Source organism: Gopherus flavomarginatus, chromosome 3 (genome assembly GCF_025201925.1).
Source record: "Gopherus flavomarginatus isolate rGopFla2 chromosome 3, rGopFla2.mat.asm, whole genome shotgun sequence".
In the NCBI taxonomy this organism is placed as follows: Eukaryota; Metazoa; Chordata; order Testudines; family Testudinidae; genus Gopherus; species Gopherus flavomarginatus.
Genome location: NC_066619.1, coordinates 228,083,043 through 228,093,669, shown reverse-complemented (window position 1 = coordinate 228,093,669; position 10,627 = coordinate 228,083,043). Strand labels below are relative to the sequence as shown.

The window sequence follows — 10,627 nt, the reverse complement described above, 5'->3', positions numbered from 1 at the left end:
AACCTATAGTTGATAGGCACCATATCCTGAAAGAAATCTTTCCCAATCTCCTTCCTGGGTGTCCTCCAAACAACCCCCGCAACCTCACCATGCTCATTACTAGAAACAAGCTCCCCACAGATCAGTGCACACCAACTTAAAGCAGCACCAGCCCCTGCAGAACAACAGATGCAAAACTCGCAGACACATCTCCACTGCTACAACGATCACTACCCCTCCCACAATACACATTTCAAGATTAGTAGATGCTAAACATGCCTATCACAATATGTGGTGTACCTCATCTAGTGCATCAAATGCCTCAACAATTATGTGTCTGAAACCAGCCAATCACTACACTCTCAAATGAACTCACACAGAAAAATGATAAAAGACCAAAATTACACATCATCCATGGGTGAATGCTTTTCACAAAACGATCACTCCGTATTTGACCTCTCAGCCCTCGCCTTCAAAGGAAATCTTCACAACACCTTCAAAAGGTGAGCGTGGGAATTTAAGTTCATAACTCTGCTAGATACTAAAAATGATGGACTCCCAGACTTTGGTTTCATGGCTCATTACAATAATTTGCAACACACCCTACTGCCTGTTAACCCTTAATTGGCCACTTCATTTAAGTGGTCTCTTATATTATGTGTAGTGTGAATCCCTTCTGCTTAACATTCTGTCCCAAACTGTATTTAGTTCAGACATTCTGGTTACATTACCCAGCCCTGAAGAAGAGCTCTGTGAAACTCAAAAGCTTGTACCTTCCACCAACAGAAGTTGGGCCAATAAAATATATTACCTCACCTGCTTTGTGTTTCTCATATGCAGGGACTAAAACAGCTACACCACTGCAAACAAATCTCGTTTTAAGGCAGACTGTCTGCTTCTTTTCCTCTAATCTGGCTGTTACCACCACCTGTGGAAGGCCAACAAAAACATTACAGGTGGCGCTGCATAAATCTTGGTGTCTAAAAAAAGTGTAATGTAAAATATATTGAGCAAATGATAAAAAATATATAAAATAATGAATAGTAGAAAGAAGGTGCTTCTCTTCTTGTCTCTTACCACTGGGACAAGGAGAAATTCCATTAAATCAACGGGCGGCTAACTCAGAAATGATGAAAGGAAATACTTTGTCATTCACTGCATAATTAGGTTGTGGAACTCCTTGCTACAGAATATTGCTAAAGCAAGAATTTAACAAGATTCACAGATGGATTGAACACAGATGGCTAATAAAGAATATCCAGAGTTACAATGGTTAATCACAACAAAAACATTGCGCGGGGGGAGACCCCTTATAACAAGTTTAAACCAATTTCTAACTATTAGAGAGAGGAGGATGGGGAGGGGGCAGCTTAGTCTGTATCTGCCTTTTGTGGGGTTTCTTGAACTTTTCTCTGAAGTTCTGCTGTAGGCCACTAGCAGAGGCAGGATCGTGAACTAGAAGGAGCAGGGATCTGCACTCCTAATGGCAAACTTTATGTTCTGCTGACACAAAACAGAAGCAAGTTTGGAGGGGGGCGTACATTCCTTGGGGCTGGGGAGCAAGTGGCATTAGTGCCAGCAGGGCACGGATCCTTTCTCACAGTGGGGCGGGGGAGCCTTCCCTCAGCCCCCTCCCCAGCATGAAATCGGGCAGCTGTCACCGCGCAGCCGAGGGGCCCCGGTTACCGGAGGGGAGGTCCCCGAGCCTGGGGCTCCCATTGGCCCGTGGGGTGCGGGCCGGGGGCTGGAGGCGGGGCAGGGCTGTGTCTGGGTTGGGGTGTGTGCACGTGTTGGAAGCCTGGGCACGCCGGAATCCTGCTGCTGCTGCAGCTGCTGCTACGGTCCGCGAGCCGCCTCAGCTCAGCGCTCGCCCGCGTCAGCCAGGCAGGCCCGCCTCCCTCCGGCCCCAGTAAGTGGGACTCGGCCCCGCCACGGGGCAGGCGAGGAGCTGTGGCGGGACAGCTGGCGTGGGCGCAGCCAGCTCCGCGGCGTCCACATGGCTGGGGGCGGGGAGCTCGGTGGGCAGCCGCTGGCCCGTGCCCAGGGGTGGCTGGGTCTCCCTCCCGCCTCCCGCGCTGCGGGCACACGGGGTGACGTGCGGGGGAGGCAGAGGCGGGGGGCGCTGCTGCTGCTGCTGGCGGGGGAAGAGCGAGTACGCGGAGTTATTCTTAGGGCTTGACGAGGTTGCATGGGGAGCTGTGCGGAGTGGGAGGCCAAAGGCTCCTCTGTGTCCTTTTCAGTCCGCTCGTTGTGAATGGGGTTGGTTGTGCTTCTACGTGGGTCGCAGCCTGCTGTGCAGAGCGCTGCTGGCGGTCGTGTAGTTTATGTTGCTGCTAGGGGTATCTGCTCTGACCTAAGAGGTGACAATCGGAGCTGAGTCCTGCACACACCACAGAGGAAGATGCACACCTGGCAGCTTCAGAACGCGACCAAACAATAAAAGCAGCAGAGTGCTGTGGCACCTTATAGACTAACAGACGTTTTGGAGCATGAGCTTGCATCTGACGAAGTGGCTATTCACCCACGAAAGCTCATGCTCCAAAACGTCTGTTAGTCTATAAGGTGCCACAGGATTCTTTGCTGCTTTTACAGATCCAGACTAACACGGCTACTCCTCTGATACTTGACCAAACAATAATGACTCTTTACTGGTTTACACAGCATTCTTTGAAACTGATGTGTGTGAAACGCTGAGTTGCAGGCGGTATTTATGGGACTGTGGCTCAAGTGCGTACAAGCTGGTAACTTCATATTTAGAGTTAGATTCATGTACAGTATGTGCCATTCAAGCAGTATTGGAAACTCGCATTGGCTTCTGCAGGCACTCAAAATAAAATCTTCACACCTTTTTCTTCATGTGCAGCTAACAAGCTGCGAAGCCATACCCTCAGCAGAGAATGTGGACTGGGGAAAAGACAAGTTGTCTTCTCTGAATATGTAAAGGAAGTTTAGGGGAGGGCAGGTTTCCGTTCCTTTGCCACCGCTGCATGTTTAAATATAGAAATGTGTTTGTGACAGGATGGATAGATTAAAATCAAAGTGAGTTTAATCATTACTTAAAGGAGAAGCAGGACACCTTGATTGAAATAGTTGATTTTAATTTTGTTTTAGATTTGCATATTTTAGTTACTTTCCTAAAGAAAAGTTGATTCCCATTGTGTTGGTAACCATTAAAACATGGATATTTGCTACTAAATCTAGCCTTTACACTAAAGTTGGTACTACTTTTTGGTAATCAGGAGGAAACACTCTATTTATACACATTTATTTAAACAGTTACATTGTGTTACATACATTTATTTAGATTCTAAATTTTTACACTTTTTTCTTATGTTAGATAATGCAGAATGATTCATTTCTGATTTACTAGATGATTATTCTTTGCTCAGGATCTATGTTATGCTCAATGTGGATAGAAGTTGAAATTCAATTAAAAATGCACACAATAGTATTTAAAGTGTTTTTTAATAGGTTTAAACTATCTTAAATGTATTGGATACATAAGGGGATCCAAAGTAAGTTTATCAAAACATGTTTTGTATTTAAAACTAACTGATTTATTAAACAAAGAAATACTGTCGGTAGTTAGTGAATTGAACTGTTTCCAGTGACCATGTTCTTCAGGATTTTACAACTACGGAAGTAGATCTCATCTTCTCACACCTCATTTTTATTCATAAATTGGAAGAGAAAAACAGGCGTTCCTACTTTTTCAACTTCCAATCTGGTTTTTAATTCTGAATGAATTAGTCATTGAACTGAACTAGTTGGATAAACTGAAAGAACAAATGTATTCTCTCTTTACACCTGCAGAAGGGGCTACTGCAGTCAAAGGCTAGTTTAGACCTTCAACAAACTTTGGTTCCAGGTGTTTAGCTAGTGACTTTGAACAGTTCAGTAGTTTGACTTTCTTTGAAACTTTACAGCAAGTATATACTGTTTTTTAATTTAATTTAAATAGTTTTAATAGATTAAAGCAAATTTAGGCTATAATATGGTTTATCGTAATAACAAATATATTGTAAAAATATATAATTTAAATAAAATATCAATTTTTTTTAAATTACTGTTTTTTTTATCCACCCTGGCTTGTGAAGAATTTGAGTCTTGTGTTACAATCAAGTTTGTATTCCTGGTAGCAGCTGAAAAAAGCTGTTGTGAGTGAAATACTTTAACATATATTTATTTGCTTGACATTAAAATACAAAACTAAATAACAGAAGATGATTAAATTGTCTATTTAAAAATATATAGCTACAATATTCCAAATCTAAAGCTATTATGGTATCTGCTAAGGATTATATGGGTGTGACACTGATCTTACTGGTAAACTAGGAGTGACATCTTGAAGTCAGTGGAATTAAACCAATGTGAGAGGAGACTGAGAGGTAATGGAGAGGGAGATAGCTCAGCAGTTTGAGCATTGGCCTGCTAAACCCAGGGTTGTGCGCTCAGTCCTTGAGGGGGCCACTTAGGGATATGGGGCAAAAATCTGTCTGGGGATTGGTCCTACTTTGAGCAGGGGGTTGGACCAGATGACCTCCTGAGCTCCCTTCCAACCCTGATATTCTATGATTTTATAAACAATTATGAGAGTGAGCACAGGCAGCGTATGTTGTTTGCCATGAAAACTGCCAGAGTTTGGTCCCTTTGAGGACTGGGACTCATGATGCTCATGCACGGTGAAATAAATTGAGGACAGTTTTGCTTTCAGCCCTTATCCAGTATCCCTATAAAGACAAGACAAAATGAAATTTGACATTAAGGCTGTCTACACTACAGTTTATGCTGTCATAATTTATGTCCCTCAGGAGGGTGAATAGATCACCCCCTGAGCAACATAAGTTATGCCAGTGTAAGTGCTCGTGTGCACAGTGTATATGGGCGGGAGAGCTTCTCCCATCGTTTCTGCTGCTCGTGGAGGTGTTTTTTTTATGCCAACAGGATTGCTTTCTCCTGTCGGCTCAGAGCAGTGGTTCTCAAACTTTCTTATTGGTGACCCCTTTCACATAGCAAGCCTGTGAGTGCGACCCTGCCTGATAAATATATATTAAAATGTTTTTAATTTAACACCATTATAAATGCTGGAGGCAAAGCAGGATTTGGCGTGGAGGCTGACAGCTCGCGACCCCCCCATGTAATAACCTCACGACCTCTTGAGGGGTCCCAACCCCCAGTTTGAGAAAATTGTATGGAGGGCAGATTATGGGAGGCTGTGCCTCCCCAAACAGCCTGGCGTGGCCTGGCCCCTGCCCCCATCCGACCCCTCCTGCTTCTCGCCCCATGACGGCTCCCCTGGGACTCCTGTCCCATCCAACCCCCCTGTTCCCTGTCCCCTGACAGACCCCAGAGCTCTCACCCCTGACTGCCTCCTGCCACCGCATCCAACCCCTCCTCTCATTCCTGACTGCCCCCTGGACACCTGCCCCATCCATCCCTGTCCCCTGACCCTCCCAGAACCTCTGTCCTTGACTGCTGCCCCATCCAGTCCCCCCTCTCTGTCCTGACTGCCCCTGGGGACCTCTACCCTCATTCAACCCCCTTGTTCCCTGCCCTCTGAACGCCTCGACCCCTATCCACCCCTCTGCCCCCTGACCACCAACCTGAACTCCCCTGCCTTCTATCCAACCCTCCCTGCTACCTTACTGCACTGCCTTGAGCACAGGTGGCTGGCAGCGCTACAGCCACGCTGCCCAGATGGAGCCAGCCACGCCATCGCGCAGTACAGAGCACCAGGTCAGGCCCCGGCTCTGCAGCTGCGCTGTCCCAAGAGCTTGCAGCCCCACCGCCCAGAGCATTGCACTGGCGGCGGAGCGAGCTGAGGCTGCGGGGGAGGGAGAACAGCAAGGGAGGAGTTGGGGATAGCCTTCCGGGGCTGGGCAGGAGGGGCCCGCGGGCCATCGTTTACCCACTGCTGGCATGTAGCGTCTTCACCACACATGCTGCAGTGGCTTAGCTGTATCAGTAGAGTGTAGCACTGTATGTACAGACAGGACCTAAGCTTCAGGAAGACCCTACACAGATCCAGTGCTGTGCTTAGTGATTGGATTCAACAGTGGGGAAAAAGTCTTGAGTTTTGTAAAGTATTTTTGATCTATAACACTGTTTAACAGTAAGCAATGATATAATAAAAATGTATACACAGAAATGAAATTAATATTTATTACATGTTTTCATTGACACGCACAGTGCACTAAGTATCTTCCAAACAAAAAGAGCCCCAAAACTTTTACAAGCAAAGGCCCAGAGCTGCAACTGGAGCCATGTGGGTGCACTCCTGTACACTCCTGTACACGTATGGCACTCCATTGAAGTCATCCTGGATCTGATACACAGACAAGGGGAATAAAACATACATGATACTTTAATTTCTGATTCACAGTTATTTTTTTGGTGGTGTTATGATATATAAATTATCCAAAAATATTACAATCTGTATTTGTTTTGCTCTGATGATATGACCAGTATTGTACCAGATATAGCGGTAAGGATGGCCCCTGCTTGGAGGAGTCTGCAGTCTTATAGAGACAGAGAAAACAGAACTCACTCATTCTAGTATGGGGGAGGATGATTTAGTGGATTTTTTTTAATGGTTAAGAATGCAACACTTTTTGAAGCTCTATTGGCTTCCAAAACATCGGACAGAGCATAGGTAAACTGTGTAATCCAGATTCCTGCCTCAGCCAAAAAGTGTACCTAACAAGGCCCACTACAGCCCTAGTCTCAACCCCTCCCTGATTTACAAATTCTGGTTTAAATTGTAATCAGTTTTAAGGTGCTTAAAGTGCACTTAATTTACCTGTACTCACATCCTGAGCCACTCTGAGTATAATCCTGGTCATTCTGCTAAATGCTCTGATTCAGCCAGGTACTTAAGAACTCTGATGGATTTGGAGCTGCTCTGTAATAATTTATGACTATTGCATGTTGACCTGTTTATTTGGACATTTACTATATGACTATACTGTGCAAATTTAATAGGGGACTGTTCGGGGGGGGGGGGAGGGGGGAAAAAAGCAGAAAAGGAAAGAAAAGCATCACTTCTCTGCAAACACTTTAGGGTTGTTAAGAGATAAGGAAAAGAGATCAAAGATAGATCAAAAGAACTATTAGTTTTTTTTTTTAAAGGGATTTTCTCTTAAGTGGGGAGAGTAGTTTGGCTGACACACAAACATACCCTGGGATGTCTGAAGAAGTTAGGCCTGCCTAGGTTAATATCAGGGAATAGACTCCAAGTAAAATAGATATGCATATAGACTGTTTTAAAATACTTTTTTTACTCTAAATTCTTTGTCCTACTGTTAAAATAAACAATACTTTGTTTTAGGAAGGGTGTTTTGGCACTGTATGCCACTGGTCAGAGACTCCTGAATGGAAGAACTGCAAGTACTTGAACTTAGACCTGCCAGGTAATCACATTTGATACACAGGGTATTGTAGCCCAAGGCCTGGTTTAAAAGCGGGAGAATTGCAGAATTCCACTTGCAATGGAATGTAGTTAAAGGCATGATGCCTGACAGTTGAGGCAATGTACTTATCGGGATTAGGATGGGGACAGAGGTGCAGCTAGTCCTGTAGCTTTGACAATGACACACATAATTTTAACCATGCGAGTACCCCCATTTAAGTCAATGCAGCTATTCATGTGCTTTAAGTTACACGTCTTTAAATATCTTGCTGAATTGGGTCCAAAGTGCATAGGAGGCAATTCCTTTCCCATAGTGTCTAGAACCCTTTTTTCAGCCCCAACATGCTTTGCAAGGTGTGCAGGAGCCCTTGCTTTAACCATGAGCCTAGGATCATGCAGCATATCCTTCTTTAGCAAGAAAAACATCTACTCTATGTGCTCAGTAGGCAATTGTCAAATGATCATAACTCCATCAAATCAAAACCAACTTCCCTTGAAACAAAGCCATGTATTGTTCTGAAGTAAGAGCTATTCCCAGGCCAAACTATATTTCTAACCTCCATGTTTTTTCAGCTGTAAGACTGTACATGTAAAAAGATCAATAAATGATTTTTGTGATGGAATTAAAAAACAAACAAAAAAACTCCTTGTGCACCAAAATGGCTCAATCACTCTCTCCTCTCTCCCTTCTCCAACTTTCCAAAACCAAGCAAAACCTTTAGGTAAGGATGTTTTAGGCCTAAAAGCTGAAAGTTAAAGAAAGCTCTGAGTGACTATAAAGCATGGATTACAGGGCTCAATCCAGTGCCTAATGAAATTGGAGAAAAGGCTTTCACTGTCTTGACTGAAGATTGGAGTAAGCCCCAAATAAAAACTGTGTTATGCAACCTAAACTATTGCAGGTTGCAGTCAGTTTCATTTGCAACACACTATATATAACATTAGTGAGTGGTAGCACAAACCTTGTAAGATCTTGTCTTGGGGGCACTTTACTAATATAATGAAACATTCTATACAGCTACTTGGAGGACTTCTGAATTCACATCTTATTTTGAAAGCAATACACAATTGTAATTTGGAATCTCTTGGGAACACTAGAAATACACAATTCGCAAATAACCAACCTGTCTGCTTTCAGTTTTGCACAATTAGGAAATAAAGTTTTGATTTTCCAAATGAAATGGTAAAAGAATACATGGAATTCTAACTCAGTTCCTGCAATGGCTATGACGTTAAAAAGCCAAAGGATGAGAGTAATCTTGTAAACTATGGTATAAGAAATGCACTGTCAAGGCTGAATTATTAATTGAACAAGTCAGGAAGTATAAGTTAGATATTTTGGGGTAACTTAATTCTCTGCATATATGCATTGTGTATGGTTTGGTAGCTAGCTCTCATTCTTTTAAGTCAATACTGAATCAATGAGCAATGTGTAAGCATACTATTGGGGGGTCACTGAAAGAGGTGAGAAAATAAGAAACCGAAGAGAGGCAAAATCAGTAGTCTTGGAGGCACAACAGAGGTAGGGCCCTCAGATGGAAAAGCTAAAAACGTACTAAACCCTCTAGTGTGAGGGGAAAATCCTAAGCCTAGAAACCAAATCCCTGGAATTAGCCATTTATTGTTTTAGTTTAGAGTTCTTTACCAAATGCTGCTTAAATAATGATTAAATGTGGGTGGGTTTGACAGGTTGGGAGAGGGAAGCATTGGTACTGCATAAGTGGTCTTGCAGTGTTCCATTCCTTTCCCACCAGTTTAAAAAAAAAGGTCTAGCCTGAAAAGGAAGCGTTTATGTAAGGCTGACAGACACCTGTTGACAGTGGGCAGCATCAAACCGGGGATCTCTGGAGCTCTGTGCATGAGCCTCTACAGCATGAGCTAAAAGCTAACTGGCTGGTAGTTAAGGTCGTAGAGCAGTGGTCCCCAACATGGTGCCTGCAGGTGCCATGGCGCCTGCTGGGGTATCTATATGCGCCCGCCTACTGACAAGGGTGCACCCAGCCGCAGAGGAGTGTGGCCGCCTGACAAGCAGCCACTGAAAAGTGGCAATGTCAAGAAGCATCACCACCAAAACACTGCTGCTTTTCGGCAGTGACACCTCTTGATGATGCAGCTTTTTGGTGGCATTTCAGCGGCTGTTTGTCTGGCAGCTGCGCTCCTCAGCGGCTAGTCATCAAGTGCTCGCCACATTGAAAGGTTAGGGACCACTGCTGTAGAGTATGCTCATTTTACCTCTCTCTTTAAGTGGCCTCAGTGCCACTAGATGGGACAGGACACCAAACCCAGGAAGTGTGTGGGTTACATTTTCATTGTCCTTTATCAAAAAAATTCTTGAATGAGGAAGGAAGAAAAACCTGGGGTCAGTGAGATGATTCCCCTCAACTCCCAGTTGCACACCCCACTTTTCTGCCCAGGTAGGTAACTTCTCTTTCTGGAAACTGTTGAATGCTATAATATATAGCATTTACCATATATTGTACTTTATGCTTTTTAAACACTGTACAAACTAACTCAGCAAAAGATTCCTGTAAAGGTAGATAGGTATTTTTCCCAATTGCAAATAGGGAAACTCAGACACAGTTTAAGTGTCATGCTTCCAGTCAATGGTAGAGCCATGATTTAGAAAGAATTTAGAAAATCATGTTGCTTGAACACAGGAGGAAGTTTCTTTGCTCACAGCTCCAAGCCCCTTCCAGCCAGCGCTTGGCGCAAAAGCACTCTGTAAGCTTTTTCTCTGAGCCACATTACCAGTGTGTCTGTGTCTGGTGCTTCCTTGCTGCCTTCTCTCTCAGTTTCTTTGGCTTTTTCTGCCTTTCTTTCCAAGACAGATACATTTTCACAGTGAAATCTCTCTGCCCACATGTGTCTTCCATGAGCCTCTGTTTTGAGCAGTGTCATATGCCTATTTGAGGTGGAGGCTGTTCTTGTTCCTCTATGGTATCACACACCATAAAGGAGCTTAAGTGTTTCTTACAACTATCCTAAATGAATGGTGGTGGTTGTGCCCAACCTCTAACATAACTGAGAACTGTTTTCTCAAAATGTAGCCAGGACAGTAGTATACTCATTTTTACTTTGGGGTGGGATGAAAGTGGAAAGACAAAGAACTGCTCTGCCAGTGACTCTCCTCCCAAATGGACTACTAGCCTCTAATACTAGTATGCCATTATTTAAAGCTAATATGCAGAAAGGCCCAGTACACAGGACATGAGAGCGTTATGCAGGATACTTTAAATGTTT

At 43.9% G+C, this 10,627-nt stretch overlaps 1 protein-coding gene across 2 annotated transcripts in view; it reads left to right on the top strand.

The window, feature by feature from the left end:
- Positions 1-1,839: 1,839 nt before the first annotated feature.
- Positions 1,840-10,627, top strand: part of SLC7A2 (solute carrier family 7 member 2) — a 99,929-nt gene continuing 91,141 nt past the window's right edge. The window contains exon 1 of one of the 2 annotated variants that reach the window (XM_050947656.1): positions 1,840-1,888. The gene's annotated coding sequence lies outside the window, so the exon portion shown is untranslated. Of the gene's footprint in view, positions 1,889-7,355; positions 7,389-10,627 lie in introns of those variants that run through there. The other variant, XM_050947657.1, reaches the window with a different exon arrangement.